Source organism: Callospermophilus lateralis, chromosome 1 (assembly GCF_048772815.1).
Source record: "Callospermophilus lateralis isolate mCalLat2 chromosome 1, mCalLat2.hap1, whole genome shotgun sequence".
Taxonomy (NCBI): Eukaryota; Metazoa; Chordata; class Mammalia; order Rodentia; family Sciuridae; genus Callospermophilus; species Callospermophilus lateralis.
In genome coordinates, this window is record NC_135305.1 from 212425549 (window position 1) to 212444517 (window position 18969).

The 18969-nt window shown below is 39.7% G+C and overlaps 1 protein-coding gene and 1 pseudogene across 1 annotated transcript in view; one reads left to right on the plus strand and one right to left on the minus strand.

The window, feature by feature from the left end:
• LOC143400011 (olfactory receptor 7A10-like) overlaps positions 1-14532 on the plus strand; it is a 30497-nt pseudogene extending 15965 nt beyond the window's left edge.
• Positions 1-18969, minus strand: part of LOC143642118 (adhesion G protein-coupled receptor E2-like) — a 93401-nt gene that overhangs the window by 32338 nt on the left and 42094 nt on the right. The window lies entirely within an intron of this gene.

Here is an 18969-nt window from a genome sequence, read left to right on the forward strand (position 1 = left end):
AAGTAGTGGTATTCCAACTTCTAATTATAGCCTGTAAAAACATAAGTGGATCCAAATGTGCTTAGGACACTGGATATAGCAGTGGGAGCGATGGAGTGAGTAACCACCATGGTTTGAGCACCACCAACGCTCCCTTCATGAGTTCCTACCACACACGTGAGCCAGGAGTGCTATCTGCATCTTTCCACCTATTCCCAGCAGTAAACCCGTGAGGCCAGGTGCCTATTCCAACTGTGCAGAGAGGCCATCTCTGAGGAGGTAATGAGACTCCTGTGTATGAAACACGGGCTTCTGAGTAAGACACAGTCTATTTTCACTTGAATGTAACAGAATATGTTCCACAAGAGGGGAAAGGGTGTTGCTACTCATAAAAATAGAACCACCCCAAGGAAAAATGGATAAGAAACTAGATGAGAATGGCAAAAAAGGAACTTGATTATTACACATCATGCAGAGGAAGATTAAATATAAAAAGCAAAGCAGTGGTGGGGTGGGTCAGCAACATGACCAACTCTTAGAGTTGGCTACCTGAAATTCATAAACTCACATGTTCCCTCTCTAAATTTCAAGATGTATATAAAGAGCTCATGGCAAGGAGCAATGTTTGTAAAAATAACTTCCAATTCTTTCTTTGAACGCAGAATATAAAGATGCTCAGTTCCTACAGAAGCAAAGTATTTGCAATTGCAAAGAGAAAAAGGCTAACAAGGTAAAAAATGTACTTACCCTGGGCAGTAAGGAAAGAACTGAAAAATAAAGCCCTTTAATTTTGTCTTTTGACCTATCAAATAAAAACTATTTCACTCAAGTGACCACCCAGCACTAGAGAGGATGCTGTGAGATGTGTGTCACCTGAAGGAGGGTAGCAAGGCAGTATTTGTGAGCAACCCATTAGTCTCACCTTTGTAATGAATATGGAAGTGGCTTGAATACTCTTCAGGTTGAAATTAAAGAAATGCCCTCACCTCACTGCACAACCCGCCACCCCTGAGACTCATTTTTCCCAACCTGCTCCTGGGGAGCTCCCTGGATATGTTCTCATTTTATGGAAAATACTTGATACACTTTCCCAGTCTTGTCCAATAAGACTCTGTTCCCATTATATGCTGTCAGCAATGATCTAAGCACTGCAGAGTCTGAGAGTCGCTTCTCTTTTTAACATGTTAACCAGTGGCAGATGAGTGAGTCAGCACTCAGCTCTCTCAGCTCTGGGCTGGCTGGGTCCATGCTGTCAGCTTCTGTTCTTGATGAACGTTTCCTGCAGGACCTACCAGGTCTCAGACTCACATGGATGGGGTCTCCAGGAAGGACTCCCTGTGGAAGTCTGGAGTCCACCTAGTTGATGGTGGAGACTCAAGCTCTGTCCCCAGAAAAAGACAGCAGGAGAGGGAAGCCCTGGCCCCCGAGCCAGACTTAGGACTTTAGAACAAGCCACCACATCCTGCTCAGCTTGTGATTGCCTGCTCTGAGGGACAACATCAGGGCATCTACACGTAGCTCCTTGTCTCTACTCATTAGGTTCAGTCCTCTCCTAACTCCTTCCCCTGAGAACTTGACTTCTCTGGGGGACATTGTTGTGAGCATCAAGGAAAATGTTCCTTCTCCTTCTATGTTCCCAGGAGATCAGAGCAATTAGGTGAAACTAAACTTTGCTTTTCTTTGTCCATAAAATCCTCCATATTCCAGAAGTCCAAACTACTTAGCATTTGTGCCCAACCTTTAGCTACAATTTTCTCAATCGTCTGAGCTCCTTGGCTTTGCTAGATTCTGACGATCTCCCAAGCATGGTCTTATAGAGGGGCACATTTCCAATTATCTTTAGGAAATTGCTATTCCCTCTTTATCAAAGGAGAAAATGTGAAAACTATTGTTAAAGTCATGGGAATTTGCCAGAACCCTTGGATTCATGATGCTTTTTCAAAGGCACTTATGAGTTTCATGCTTGGATATCAAGTATAAAATGGTCATTTATGCCTTCATTTATAAAACATTAGGTAATTATTAGATATATATTTAGAGATATTCTTGAGTGTGTGAAGCATAGACTGAAGTTAAAATCTTACAAGGATTGCTTCATTTCATTTTTACAGATGTACAAGGATTATTTTTTTTTACATCTGTATAAATGAAGTCCAGAGGCTAAGAGATCTGCCTCTAATTATGAACTGAGTAAGAAGGAGCTTTCCTCCTGGCATTCCATGTCTCTTGCTCCAGGGCACTGGTCTTCCACCAGGCATGATGATGGAGACAAGTGGCAAAGGTTTAGGAAGTTTGGGGTTGTTACAACTTGGGATTTTTACTGTGCCTAGCAGTTGAGGCTAAGGATGCTGCTCAGTGTCCAGCAAAGCACAGGACCCCTCACACCAAGGTGTTGTTTAGCTCAAATGTCAATGGTGGGGAGTTTGAGAAACACTTTTCTGACAACTTCAGTGTGAATATGAATCACTTGGGGATGTGGTTGAAATGCATGTTGTGATTTGGCACATTATTGAGGTGAGATTGTGTTTGTCTAAGAGCTCCCAGTTGGCATTGAGGTTGCCAGTTGGTGATGGATAACTCTCCTTAAATACACAGGAAATTGTGTTTATGGCCTACAGCAGAACATTTTCAAGAACACATGTATTGTGGAATGACTGAATCCAGCTAATTGTCAGGTGCATCACTTCACATAATTGTTATATTTTGTGGTGAGACGCTCAATATTCACTCAGTATTATTAAAGATTCTGTAACTAACTAGAATCACCAAGTTGTAGAACTCTGAACTCTTCCTCCTGTCTAGCTGAACCTCAGATCCTTTGACCAACATCTCTCCCCACAACCCCACAAACCACATCAATTCCTGGTACCACCATTTCAGTCTTTTTATTTCCATGAAATCAGTGTTTGTAGATTCCACATGTGAGATTCCATATGTGGCATTGTCTTTCTGTCTCCCTAATTTCACTTATTTAGGGACTTCCATTTCCATCTGTGTTGTCACAATTGACAGGATTTCTTACATTTTTATGGTTGAACCATACTCCCCTGAGTATACATAAGGTGTTTTCTTATCCATCCATCCATGAAAAGACACCTAAGTGGATTCCGCTCTGCCTACTCTGGTAAATGCTGCAGTGATATGGAAGTGCAGAAGTCTCTGAGATGCCACCTTCATTTTCTTGGATGACCATTTCCAGTGGTGGGACTGCGGGCTCACATGATGGTTCCATTAATTAGCACTGAGGCTGTGGTCCAGTGTTAGAGTCAAGTGCAGGCATTCCAAGGCCTTCTCCACCATGAAGGCCTCCATTACCTCAGTTCTGATTTTAGGTGATCAGGGGTTGGACTCTCTAGCTTGTATTCTGTCTAAATAAGTTGACACTAGCCTCTTGAAGACTTCCCGTGTGACGGGAAATCAAACTTACAAACCTAGGCTCCTTATAGACATACTTGGTAGATTCCCCCTTCTTCAGTTTCTGTGTGAACTAAGGTTAAAGCTCACAGAAAATGAGCTGCCCAGAGCAGATGCTCCACAGACAGCTGCCATTGTGACCATTACCTTGTTCCTCATTGGCTCAGGTCACTGTGACATCACAAGGGTTTCCTGGCAACCCTTGTGATGAGTCCAGCATTGAGTGGCTCCTGGGAGATAGTGATGGTGGTGGTGAAGGAGACGTCCTCCCAGGACCCATTCAGGCAGCTCAGAGCCTGAGTCCACCTCCCTGTGCTGTGCTGGACTCACGGACCCGTCTCTAACCCACTCAAGATGGCTCCAACTAGGCACAGTAAGGATTTTCAGACTCTTTTCAGTTATTTTACTATGTTCCACTCTGGGGAAAATCTATAAAACTGATATTTCTTGGTGCATCAAATTACTTTGCTTCTCACTTTCCTGGTGCAAATTCACAGAATATAATTCATAAACTTTTTGGTACCACTGGAAAAATGAACTATTTTCTTCTCTGATTCTGCCCCATGGAGACCTTGTTTTATATTTTACAGTTAGTCATCACTTTCACATTTTCTGCAGAAGGACTGTCCAGCTCTAACCACTACTTTGGGTCTTTGACTGTGGGCTGAAGCCAGGGATGTCACTCATCATTCCTCAATGCACAGGAGACCACACCACAGGGTTCCCTCACACAGAGGTCAACATAGGGAGGTGAGAAACATCCTTTCTAGACCAGAAGTTTTCCAAAGTCAATGCAAATACGAATCACTTGGGGATTTTTTTGAATGTAGATTATGATCAGGGAGGTCAGGGTGACCCAGAGACTGTGCATTTGAAACTAATACCCAGTTGATCTTGAGGCTCCCAGACTTGATTGGTGGACTACATTTTAAATTGACAGATAAAGTTGCATTCATTTATAACATAAACCATAATGTTCTGCGTATATATGTACATTTCAAATATATATGTCTACATGCACACATTCCTACGTACATATATATAGGTACATATGAATGACTAAATATAGGTCATCATCATATACATTATGGATTTATCGCTTGTGGTGCAGAATGACAGTCTTAATATCTACTTGATAAGCTTAACATCTACTCTTAATATCTTCTCTTGGTACTTTTGAAGATTCAATATATTATTAACTCTATTGACCATGTTGTACAGTAGAGCTCATGGACTTATTCCTCTTTATCTGATGGAAATATCTTTCAGTACATAGAAAAATTAGCAGCACTTACAAACTCATTCTATGAGGCCAACCTTCCCCAACTTTCTCTCCCCCAAACCAACTCATCACTCATATTTGAATCTTGAGTTTGATGAAATTAAAATTTTTACGTTTCACACTGGAATGAGGTCATGTGGCACTTGTCTTTCTGTGTCTGCTAATTTCTCTTCACATTATGACCTTTAGTTCCATCCATTTTGTTAGAACAGGACTTCATCTATTTTTATGGATGAATCCTGTTCCATTGTGTATATGTGCTGCATTTTCTTTATCCATTCATCTGTTGATGGGTACTTAGGTGGATTCCAGGTCTTGGCTATTTTGAATAATGTTGAACCAAATGTAGAAATGGAGATATTTGAGATACTTCATTCTTTTGAATGAATACTGACTCTTATGGTCTAGATATGAGGTGTTTCCCAAAAGCTCATGTGTTAAACAGTACAAGAAAGTTCAGAGGTGAAATAACCTAATCAGTGCACTCATCCACTGATAGAGAATTACTGGGTGGTAACTAGAGGCAGGTAGGATGTAGTTGGAACATTAGGTCAGTGGGGTTGTTCCTTTGGGGTTTATGTTTTGTCCATGGTGAGTAGAGCTCTCTCTGACTCCTTATTATTTTCCATCTCCAAACCCTTCTGTGATAATGTTCTGTCTCATCTCAGATTCAGAGCAATGGAGTCAGCCATCTATGTACTGAGACCTCTGAAACCATGAGCCCTAAATCAACTTTCCCGCTCTGTGCTGCTCTTGTCGGGTCTTTTCCTCACAACAATGACAAGGCTGACTAAACAAACAGCAGTGGTGGGATTGTGGGGTCACACGGTGGTTCCATATTTAGCACTGAGGCTGTGGTCCAGAGTTAAAGTGCAGGCATTCCAAAGCCTTCTCCACCATGAAGGCCTCCACCAACTCAGTTCTGATTTTAGGTCAGATGCTGGACTTTGTAGCTCAGTTTCTGCCTAAACAATTTGACATTTGCCTCTTGAATGTTTCCTCATGACAAGATATCAAACTTACAGACCTTGGCACATTATGTATAAATGGGGTAGATTCTCCCTTCTTCATGGAGGATCTGTGTAAAGTAAGCCACAGGACGAAGCTCACAAGGAATGACCTGCCCAGGGTCACCAGATAGTGCTAATTTAAGTTCATTTTTTACTATATATATCCTTTTAATTTCTTTCGTCTAATTGCTCTGGCCAGTGTTTCAAGGACTAAGTTAAATAGAAGTGGTGAAAGAGGGTATCCCTGTCATGGTCCAGATTTTAGAGGGAATGGCTTCAATTTTTCTCCATTTAGAATGATGTTGGCCTGGGGCTTAGTATAGATAGCCTTTACGATGTTGAGATATATTCCTGTTATCCCTAGTTTTTCTAGTGTTTTGAATGTGAAGGGATGCCGTATTTTGTCAAATGTTTTTTCTGAGACTATTGAGATGATCATATGATTCTTATCTTTGAGTTTGTTGATGTGATGAAATACATTTATTGATTTCCTTATATTGAACCATCCTTGCATCCCTGTGATCATGGTGCACAATCTTTTGTGATCATGGTGATCATGGTGCACAATCTTTTTGATATGTTTTTGTATTCGATTTGCCAGAATTTTATTGAGAATTTTTGAATCTATGTTCATTAGAGATATTGGTTTATTTAAAGTTTTCTTTCTTTGATGTGTCTTTGCACAATCTTTTTGATATGTTTTTGTATTCGATTTGCCAGAATTTTATTGAGAATTTTTGAATCTATGTTCATTAGAGATATTGGTTTATTTAAAGTTTTCTTTCTTTGATGTGTCTTTGCCTGGTTTTGGAATCAGGATGATATTGGCTTCATAGAATGAGTTTGTAAGTGCTGCTAATTTTTCTATGTACTTAAATAAATTGAAGACTATTGGTATTAGTTTTTCTTTAAAGGTTTTGTAGAATTTTGCCATGTAACTGTCTGGTCCTGGGTTTTTCTTGGTTGGTAGGCTTCTTATGGCATCTTCTATTTAATCACTTGATATTTATCTGTTTAAATTGTGTATATCTTCCTGAATCAGTCTGGGCAAGTCATATGACTTAAGAAATTTGTCAATGGCTTTACTATCTTCTATTTTATTGGAGTATAAATTTTCAAAATAATTTCTAATTATCTTCTATATTTTATAGTGTCGGTTGTGATAGTACCTTTTTCATCATACATGCTGGTACTTTGAGTTCTCTCTCTCCTTCTCTTCATTAGCATAGCTAAGGGTCTGTCAATTTTATTTATGTTTTCAAAGAACCAACTTTTTGTTTTGTCAATTTTTTCAATTGTTTCTTTTGTTTTGATTTCATTGATTTCAGCCTAATTTTAATTATTTCTCGCCTTCTACTGCTTTTGATGATATTGTGTTCTTCTTTTTCTAGGGCTTTGAGATGTAAAGTGAGGTCATTTATTTGTTGACTTTTTCTTCTTTCAAGGTATGAACTCTCTGCAATGAACTTTCCTCTTAGAACTGCTTTTATAGTGTCCCAGAGATTTTGATACGTTGTGTCTATGTTCTCATTTACCTCTAAGAATTTTTTAATCACTTCTTTGATATCTTCTGCAACCCATTATTCATTCAGTAGCATATTGCTTAGTCTCCAGATGTTGGAGTAATTTTTATTTTGATTTCCAATTTCATTCCATTATGATCTGATAAAATACATAGTAGTATCTCTACCCTTTTGTATTTGCTAAGAGTTGCTTTGTGGCATAGTATATGGTCTCTTTTAGAGAAGGTTCTATGTGCTGCTGAGAAGAAAGTGTATTCACTTGATGCAGGTTGAAATATTCTATATATGTCAGTTAAGTCTAAGTTATTGATTGTATTATTGAGTTCTAGAGTTTATTTATTCAACTTTTGTTTCGAAGATATATTCAATATTGAGAGAGGTGTGTTAAAGTCACACAAGTTTATTGTGTTGTGATCAAGTTGACTCTTGAACTTGAGAAGAATTTGTTTGATGAACATAGCTGCACCATTGTTTGGGGCACATATATTTATGATTGTTATGTATTGTTGGTGTATGGTTCCCTTGAGCAGTATGTAATGTCCATCTTTATCCCTTTTGATTAATCTTGGCTTGAAGTCTACTTTATTTGATACAAGGATGGAAACCCCTACTTGCTTCCACAGTCTGTTTGAGTGGCATGATTTGTCCCAAACTTTCACCTTCAGTCTGTGTATATGTTTTCCTATCAGATGAGATTCCTGGAGGCAGCATATTGTTGGGTCTTCTTTTAAATCCAATCTGCTAGTCTATGTCTTTTGATTGGTGAGTTTAAGCCATTAACAGTCAGGGTTACTATTGAGACATTGTTTGTATTTCCAGTAATATTTGTTTATTTTTGTTATTTAACTTGACTTGATTTTCTTCTTTGATTAGTTTTTCCTTTAGAGTACTACTTCCCTCTGCTGACTTTCTTTGTGTTTTGTTTCATCTTCATGGAATATTTTTCCAATGATGTTTTGTAGTGTCGGTTTTCTAGCTATAAATTCTTTTAACTTTTGTTTATTATGGAAGGTTTTTGTTTCATCTTCAAATCTAAAGCTTAAATTTGCTGGATACAAGATTCTTGGTTGGCACCCATTTTCTTTCAGAGCTTGATATATGTTGTTCCAGGATCTTCTAGCTTTTGGGGTCTGTGTTGAAAAATCTGCCATTATCCTAATTGGTTTTCCCGTATATGTAATCTTATTCCTCTCTATTGTGGATTTTAAAATTTTCTCCTTATTCTGTATGTTGGGCATTTTCATTATAATGTGCCTTGGTGTGGATCTGTTGGGATTTTGTATACTTGGCATCCTGTAGGCATCTTTTGAATTTGGATTTCCAATTCATTCTTCATGTTTGGAAAATTTTCTGATATTGTTTCATTGAATAGATTCTTTATTCCTTTGGTTTGGACCTCTATGCCTTCCTCTATCCCAATAACTGTTAAATTTGTTCTTTTTATACTAACCCATAATTCTTGAATGTTCTGCTCATGGTTTCTTACCATTACCACTGTGTGCTTTATATTTTTTCAAGATTATATATTTTGTCTTCAATGTCTGATGTCCTATCTTCTAAGTGGTCTACTCTGTTGGTAGACCCCTTAGAGCTTTTAATTTGGTTTATTGTTTCTTTAATTTCAATGATTTCTGTTTGTTTGTTTTTTAGCACCTCTATCTCCCTGTTGAGGTGATCTTTTCTTCCTGTATTTGTTTATGTAGCTCCTTGTCAAAGTGATCTTTAGCTGTATTTGCTCTCTTATATCTTCCTTGAGCTCACAGAACACTGTAACCATGTACATCCTAAACTCCTTCTCTCATTCCTCCTGCTGTGGCTGCCAATGATTCTAATGATGTGATATCTTCATTTGTTTGGAGGCACTTTCTTCCCTTGTCTTTTCATGTTGCTCATGTCTTCCTTTCAGCTCTGCAGGTCTAGATTATTATTGTTTTTACCCTATAGGTTTGTAGTGGTCTTGTGGGAAAGGACAATGTTAACAGATCCCAATATCAACAATATACCATCTATGAACAATTTATTGTTATTAAAATGTTTACAGTTTAGTCTAGTTGTACAGAAATGTTGGATTCAATTATTATCTAAAATATAATCAGTAGTTTTGTAAACAGGATTACAGTTTCTGACATGGACAATAAACTGGGGGTATGGCTTAGGACGATGTGCTGAGGAGGTAGGATGTGAGGATATAGAGTTAATATAGCTTAGGAAGTAGGAAGGAGAAATCTAGTGAAAGGGAGGGTTAGTAGCAAGAGGATTAGTCACGTACATGGAATGACAGTAGAATACATAAAACAAACACACATAGATATTTAGAAAAATATAGATGTTAACACAGTAAAAATTGGAGGGGGGAAAAGAAAAATGAAAGAATAAAAAGGAAGAGAAAAAAGGGGCATATACAACACCTCTATATTATATTATTCAGATGGCTCAGTCCTCAAAGTCTTATTTCATGCAAAGTTCTATCTTCACATATGTTGGACATGTGAGGGATGGAGGATGAAGGGGTAGAAGAGAAAAAATTAACCAAATTATAATGCATATCATTTTTAGATCCTCATCCAGAGCATCTGGATAGGGGTGCACTAACACCTCAGAGATGCAGTATTCTGGCTAGGTAAGATCTGCAGGTCTGGCAGCACAGCGCCCTGGTGGCTCACTCCCTTCCTGCCACCATGTTTTCCCCTCTCAAATGCCTATTGAGCACCTGTTCAAGGCAGGTAGTTCCTGGTCTGGGGAAATTCTGTTATTGACTTAATATTTCTGCCTCTTCCAAAATTCATGTGTTGGGATCCTGACTCCCAATGGGCCCAATGGACACATCACCTAACCATTCCAAGCCTCATGGGTAAGATAGGTTCTTCCTGTCAGACTCGGAAGAGAACTTCAGCTTGTGGTGTCTTGGTTAAATCTCTGGAAGGAAGAAGAGATGAAGTAATAGGATGAATTCTTCTGACTTTAATTCTGACTCTTGGGAATAGAGAATCTGCTTGAAAAAGAAGCATTCTTGTGTACAGAGCAGTGTCCAGCAGGGGAATTGGTTGTGTGCCCAGTGTTGCCATAATGAGGAACACGCCTAATGAGCAGTCTGAGGAGCTGTATATGTCTCCTCTGCTGCCGTTCCTCAGAATGCTCCCCCTTGGACTGACAGGACGTGGCTGTTCTCTTCCTCTCATGGCCAGAGAGCAGCAGCCTCAGGGAGGCCATTCCCCTGCTGTTCTGGGGACAGTGTGGAGAGCATTTTTTGTTCTTGGAGAACTTCCTTTCGAGGGTTCTTGGCTTGCAACATTCAGTTTGTCTATTTGAATGTTGATGTGTATGTTTCTGGATGCTGAAAATATGCCCTTTCTTTATTTTGACCCCTTATAGTTTTGCTGGCCACCGAGGGAGACATGGGCGGGAAATGCCACCAGAATCAAGGCAGCTTCTCCTTCCTTGCAGCATCCTAGGGACCCCTTCCTCCTTAGACGGTTCCTCTCTCTGGTCCCTTTTGCATCCCCTTCCCTTTATTGAGCATATTTCTTGTTTCTTTAAATGCAGAGCAGATAACGTCCATACAAAAATGGATCTCCAAGGTTACCTATGATGGGAGACCGAGATCCTGGAGTTCCTGAGCACCATTGCTTCATTCTTTAGGGGAAAGTGAATCTGAATTTGACAACTTGCCTTGTATCCATTCCTGTTGGATAGTGTGGCTGGGGTGAGAAGAGCATGAACACACTGGGCTATTGTGTGTATGTGTATGTGCGAGTGTGTGTGTTGGTTTCAGAGCAAGTGAACCTGAGAATGGCATGCAGATAGTCCCCCAAATTATGAGGCTCAAAATAATCATGACTTTTTGAAATTTATGAGGATCTAAAAATGATATGCATTATAAAAAGAATCTGCTTTGAATTTTCAATTTTGATCTTTTCCAGGTTGGTGATACATAATACAATACCCTTTAATGATGCTGCACTCTTGTAGCACAGAGCTGGACTCCTGGTAAGCCAGGCCATTCCCTGCGTGAGCACCTGAGACTCCACAGCTGCCATGCTACTCAGCTGGGATGTTGGTTGGTTGAGGATGTTAGTGCATTTTTGACTTATGATGTTACAACTCTTCTGGTGGCTTTATCAGGACATAACCCCATCATAAGTTCACCAGCTTCCACATTCCTAATGGGGGTTCCTGATACAGTGACCAGGTCTCAAGACGACAGGTAGAAATCAAATGACAGTGCACTACAATTCAAAGGAAAAATTTTGTAGCAAATTTAATTGTGCAAAAGCAAAGAGTTGGGCAGAATCATTTGTCTTGATGTTTCAGTGGCACAAGATTACTTGGTTCTTCAACATGCTAAATACAATTTTTAAAATATTTTAATGGACACATAACATCCCTAGATTTATTTGGTGCATAGAATAATTTGGAAGATGCATATTTTGTGAAATGAACCAGTCAGGGTAGTTAGCATTTCCTTCTCCTTAAGCATTAATCACTTCTACATATTGAGAAACTTCAGACTCTTCTAGTTACTTTAAAATGTTGAAAGGTTTCTATGGCTACCGTTCCCCTCCTCTGCTGCAGACCACCAGAGCTTCTCCTCCTGCCTATCAGTGTGTGGGAGCTTAGTGTCTCCCCTGTCTCTGTCTTCCCTCCCTCCTAAACTTCCCTGTCTCCAGCGACCACGATTCCACTCTCTTTCAGGAGCTGTAGCTTCTACACATGAATGACAGCGTGAGGGATTTGTCTTTCTGTCCTGGCCAATTTCACTTATAATAATGAGCTCCATTTCTATCCATGTTGCTACAAGTAACAGGATTTCATTGTTTCTTAGGCTGAATAAGATTCTGTTGTATTTTGTATCCATCCTACTACTAATGGACATTTTCTTTCACTATTCATCCCCTGGCCGATTCCACATCTTGGGTGTTGTTAACAGTGCTGCAATAATCAGAGCTGTGTATGGATCTCAGCATGGATTCATTTTTTTTTGCATCTATATTCAACATTGTTCAGCATCTCTGTCCACATCCCTCTCCACTACCTACCTTCTGTAAATTAAGTTAAAATTACCTACACATTACCTCATTTGCTTCTCAAAAGGTCCTTATGTATTGGGTACCATTATCATCACATTTACAGTTAAAGAAATGGTGTTTGTGGGAACTTTACTATGTTCATGCAATCATAACAAATACAATTACTGGGCTGACATTTTTTTAACTCAGCAAATTGCTTTAAGCTCTGAGATACAAAGAGCTACACATGGATCTTCTCTTAACAAGCATAATCCCATCTTGGAATATATACCACCAAAGAAAGTATCCTACAGAAGAAATTATAAGGAGAACCTTCTTCTTAAATTTATTTACATGTTCCGTTCACACATATTTAATTGCATATATTTTGGTGAAGAATAATGCATCTCTCTCTCTCCATAAATACATGTGTAAATGTTTAATGACCAAATTGGGGTAATTATCATACCCATGCCCTTGAATGTTTATCATTACTACCGACAGGAAATCTCAAACTCCTGTTTTCTAACTACTTTGAAATAAAGAAAAAATATGGGTAGCCCAAGGCCCACTTCTGTGCTGTGGAACACTAGAATTTAATTCTCTTGTGTTTTTGTACCCATCAATTAACCCATGTATGTCCTCCCTTCCTTGCTCACCTTCCCAACCTCGGGTTACCACTGTTGTGCTCTCAGCCTTAGAGCCGCCCCTGTCCCTCTTGGTCTTTCCTCTTGCCACCCTAGTTCTTGTTAGCCCTGGATATCTGAAATGGGCAGCTTCCTTCGGGCCTTTGTATAGTCTGTACCTCCTGCCAGACAACCTTCCCTAACGACTTGCTCTTTTTGGCACTTGCTCTTTCTCTCTTCAGATTTTGTTCAAATCTTATTTGTCACTTTCTTTGCTGTTCTTGCCAGAAGTTGATTTTTTAAAAAGCATCTTTATCCACTGTCTTGTTTCTTACCTTCTTTCCTCTTCTTTCAAGCATCTGTCTTCCCTGGCATGTTGAATAATTTTGCAAGTTTGCTTTTAATTTTTATCCATCTTTATATTGTAGGGACATTTTTTTTCTGAACGGTTCACACATTTTCTAGATTATTTCTAGAACATAGTAAACACTCAGCTTTTGTTCTTCAAATGCATTAGGAGTCTCTCACTATAATTGTAGAATACTGAACTTAAGGAAATGCTGAGAAATGGGAAGAATTTTCTAAAAAAAAAAAAGTTTAGGGTGATGTCTTGAAAGGAGACCAGATTCAGATAAAATATAAAAATGATGTCTTTACTACAACAAAATATGAGAGTGAAATAGAAATTAAATTGTAATGCATCACTCTCTCTCTCTCTCTCCCTCTCTCTCTTTCTCTTTTCCACTAATTGTCACAGCCACCAAAAAAATCAAGGAATGACACACAGATTTCAGAATTCATTCTTCTGGGATTTTCAGAGGACCCAGAACTGCAGCCCCTCATCTTTGGGCTGTTCCTGTCCATGTACCTGGTACTGTGAGGGGGAACCTGCTCATCATCCTGGCCACCATCTCAGACTCCCACCTGCACACACCCATGTACTTCTTCCTCTCCAACCTGTCCTTTGTGGACATCTGCTTCACCTCCACCACCATCCTCAAGATGCTGCTGAACATCCAGACACAGAGCAAGGCCATTACCTACACAGGCTGCATCACCCAGATGTATTTTTTCATACACTTTGCAGGGCTGGACATCTTTCTTCTGACTGTGATGGCCTATGACCGGTATGTGGCCATCTGTCACCCCCTGCACTACACAGTAATCATGAACCATGAGCTCTGTGTGTTTCTGGTTCTGATGTGCTGGACCTTGAGTTTCCCAAATGCTCTGTTACAAAGCTTAATGGTGTTGCGATTGTCCTTCTGCACAAATGTGGAAATTCCCCACTTCTTTTGTGAACTTAACCAGGTGGTCCACTGTGCTTGTTCTGACACTTTTCTCAATGACATAGTGATATATTTTTCATCTTTACTTCTGGCTTGCTGTACCTTCACTGGCATCATATACTCTTACTCCAAGATCGTGTCCTCCATCCGTGCAATCTCTTCAGCTCAGGGAAAGCACAAAGCCTTCTCCACCTGTGCATCTCACCTCTCTGTGGTCTCTTTATTTTATGGCACAAGCCTAGGTGTGTACCTCAGTTCTGCTGTGACCCCAAACTCATGTTCTACTGCAACAGCCTCTGTGATGTACACTGTGGTCACCCCCATGCTGAACCCCTTCATCTACAGTCTGAGGAACAAGGACATTAAGAGTGCTCTGAGAAGACACTTGGGAGGGCAACTATAGGCAGTAATTTTCCTTCTTTGCCTGGTGAGTCCACTGAACATGATGTGCTCCAGTTCCATCCAAGTTGTGCTGAATGACAGGACTTCATTCTTTTTTTTTTTTTTTGACTGAATAATAGTCGACCATGTGCTTGAACTACATATATTTTTCTGCTCTTCAGCCAATGGACACCTTGGTTGATTTCTCATATTGACTATTGCAAATAGGGCAGTCAACATGTATATGCAGGTTGATCATAGTTTTTCTTACTCTAACTCTTTTTATATGTTAGTGGAATTTATACAACAAAGCAGAAATATTATAATGTGCTTTCTGTTTGTGTTTCAAATCGTAGTTGTCTCCCTGTTTCACTGCACAAGTCAAAGGGTTTCTTGGTTCTAGAACCTTGATGTGCCTTGAAGTGCTGCAGCCTTGATGGGGTTCACCATCATCACCCCCTAAAGGAGCCTCCTCAGCCACAATCTGTGGAATAAAGACATAAAGCTGGCCCAAAAACATTCTTTGGAAAGAAAGACTTTTTCAGGATGAAAAAGTGATTCTGACGGCTAAGCCCAAAGCTTCAAGCCAGAAATGGTGATTCTCTGTCAGGTGATGGGAGGAGAGCCTATCTTTCCCTTTATATCCCACAGTTTCCTTCTCTATCTTCATTAATATTCTGCTCTCTCTGATTCTCACACGTTTCTTCCTCTGGCCACCCCCCTCTTTCCTGCAGTTATTTCTTGTGTTGCATCAGAAAATATATGAAAATTCCTGTTTTGTTTAATATGATATTTTGTGCACCATTATTACATTCTGTGTATGACAAAGTGATGGGAGTGTGTAAGGCAGCCAGTTCTCATGGAGTGACAGGGAATTTGACAATGAGAAGGTCACCATGGAACTGAGCTAAGGAGTTACAAATATATTTCCTGATTAGCCAAGATGGCCCTGGGAGGAGACCCAGCAGAGCAGCATCAGGAGGAATAAACTCCCATGATGGGCTGATGGGTGGGTGCATGGGTGGATGGGTGGATGGGTGGATGGATGGGGGATGAGGAGTGAGTAGAGGGGAAGACATGTAAGAAAGCAAAAGTATCAGAAAGTTTCTTGAAGATGCGTGGTGAGTTGGTGGGGCTGCTCTGGGCACAATTCGGTCACCTCAGTGTACCTATGAAAATTTTAATAATAAAGTTTTGGGAAAAGATCACTTGATTGGGGAAAGATATATTCTTTATCTTGGTTGGGAGCAGATCCTGGAGAATGTATGTTTGGAAATGTCTCAGGATAATCAGGTACTATCACCTTTACACACTTAAGTGACAAATTTGACCAATGGACAGTGTTGATCAATGTTGAAATGAGGACTTCTAGAGCCCAACCTGGAGGTGAGGTGTGCACATCTTCATGGGCTCTGTGTCTAAGCACTGCAAGCTTCTTACTGTTGGTGGGTAGATCAGGGATGGGTAGATCATTGCTGTCACAGAAGCAGAGTGTGACATAGAGACCCTGATTTGCTGACAAAGGAAGCGGGGAGGAGACAGAGGGATATTGGAAAATGTTATTATATAATCTTTTTATTCATGTATGTTAATTATACAGAATGGTGGGCTTCATTGTGCATTGGTATATACATTAAAATAGACTTTATCACTGCTGTATGTGTCATTTATTCTTTGTTTCTTTTTTGGGGGGAGTGAGGTGGGGTTAATCTCCGTTTTGACAAGCCTAATGGGTATGCTTCATTTCTGACTCTAGTCTTCTTCCAAAATGCAAAGACCTCCCCAGACCATATTCCATAAGAATCTGTGCAGACCATGATGATGGTGTACTTTTAGGATGGCATTTTTCATAAGATTTATCCCTGAAGACAGCAACCATACACACATATATCTAATTATTTTCTCTATTCACCAGAATGATATCCTCACGTCATCCATACAGATATTCAGGGACTTCACCTGCTATGTTGGTCCTTACTTTCTCAGGGTATTGTGTAATCTATGTGCACTATGAGAGAAAGTATAGCAAAGAAGCTTAGGAAAAAAAGGATGGCAAGAAATAAAGCCAATTTCATACAGTGCTTTTGACGTTCATTGGCACATTTATAAATACAATGTAGTATATATTACACAATGGAATACCATGCAGCTCTCATTCTTTAATTTACAACAACATGAGTGACATTGGAGCATGACTCGCTAAGAGAAGTATGACAGGCACATTCTGTTAGGTGCCCATGAAATAAGAAAAACATTATCTTAAACCATTTGCCTTGGGGATAGATAGTTATGCAGCAATGGATTACTGATACAGTGATTGATACAAACAGATCAGAGGTCATTCAGAATAATCTGTTGTTTCTTATTTTTGGCACCTGTTCTAATATTTGATGGCATTATTCCTAATGACCTGGATATTCATGTTCATTTCAGATCATTGTATTAAAAAACAGAATATGATTTATATACCTTCTAAGCATTTGGGAGTGATTGAAAGCATATTTTAAAAATTTCATTTATTTTTTATTATTTCATTACAATTATAAATAAAAGAGAGGTTCTTTATACCATGTCTGCACATGCACATAGCAAAATTTGATGAATCGCAATCCCCAATACCTTCCTGTCCCTGCAGAGCAGAGTTTTTTTTTTTTTCCTGCCTAGAAGTACCCTGTAGGTCCAAAGTCTCCATCCCCAGAGCCATAACTGGGCCTCTTAGTCAATGTCTTGCATGAGTCATCCTTTGACCATGAGATTTTAAGAGAATTTAGGAAATTAAAGAGGAATTGATGACAGTGATGCTCCTGTCACTCACTTGCACACTAATGTGTGTGGTAAAGTGTGTAAAGGGGGAGATAGTTTGTTAATGACAATGGAGGGAGTCATATTAGTTGGCAGCACTGGAGAGTTTTAAGCAGAAATATGAGATGAAATAATATAGAAAATTCACCAGGTCTTTCGGTCGAGTGGAACCCCATGGTGTGGACAGGGAGTGTCTATACTTTGGTGACTAGATGTGTGCATAGACCCAGCGTGACACAGCTGCAGCCATCTGGAGTCTTAGCCACTACAATTGCCCCAGAGTAACCCACGGTGGTGTTTCTTGCAGAGTTTCCAGCAAACTCTAGCAGATCAAGCCATCAACCTGGTGTGTGCAGCTGTACAGCTGGACCTGGCTTCAGGGACACCCCTTAAGCTTGATATAAGCTTAAGATAAACCAGGTACATTCTGGCTCAGATGAAGTCATTGTCCTAACACATATATATGCTCTTCCTTCTGACCCAAACCACAGGGATCCACTTGGTGTCACTGTAGTCCAGGACCAGGCTTCTGTCAGTAAGTCCCCAGTAAACTCTGCACTCTGGGTCCATCTGCTTCACTTAAGCAGGTTGGGGCTGGTTCTCATGCACCAGGCCCAGTTGCTCCAGAACCATGACATCACCAAAAAGACATCTTCCAGAGTAATTCAAGTATGGTTGAACATTTTAGTCCACAGGATTCTTGGTTGTATCTGACTCTAAGTCAACCAAGACATTAAAATTGGTCTCTCAGTGTTGATTATAGTTCTAACATGTATTAGATTCAAAATTTTGTCCTTACTACACTATGCAGGGTAAACAGGATGCACTTAGGACCTTGCTGGAGAGAAACAAGACCATCATGGGGAGAACAAACACCCGTGACAGCTGGGAAACATACTAGTATGTTAAGGTATGTGTTACCAGGGAGAGTAGTTAAGGAGAGATGAGCAAGGAATCAGGAACACAGGTGTCAAAAACTATACTTTCAGATTGTCTCCTGCTATAAAGTTATACAAACGACCTCAGCTGCCTAATGTAGTTCACACTGCATTAGTGCAAATAATAATCACATTGGATGGCGGGAAACTCAAAATATTTCCAAAAATTGGTAAAAACTTTGAGAAAGTAGGAAAAATGACAATATGGAAAAATACCATTGAATATTAGAAACAGCAAGAATTTTAATAAAGGGAGTTTTTTAAATTATATAAAGTCATCAAAGTTGAAGAAACTTGACACTCAAAGAAAAATCTTGGAGGAACAAGTTGTACTTCGGTGACCTGACCATGGAACTGCAGTCACTATCTCTGAGGAGGACAGTCCTGCAGTCAGGGAGAGTTCTGGAAAATCACCATTACAGTTTTCCTCAGGGGTATCTTCTTAGAGCGCTCTTGATGTCCTTATTTCTCAGACTATAGATGTAGGGGTTCAGCATGGGGGTGACCACGCTGTACATCACCGAGGCTGTTGCACTTGAGTGTGAATTATGGTCACAGTAGATTTAAGGTACACACCGAAGCTCACGAAATAAAATAAGGGATAAAGAAGGACACTATATACTGTTAAAAGGAACCATCCACCATCAAGACATAACAATTATCAATTTGTATGCACCAAACAATGGTGCTACAACGTTCATAAAACAAACTCTCCTCAA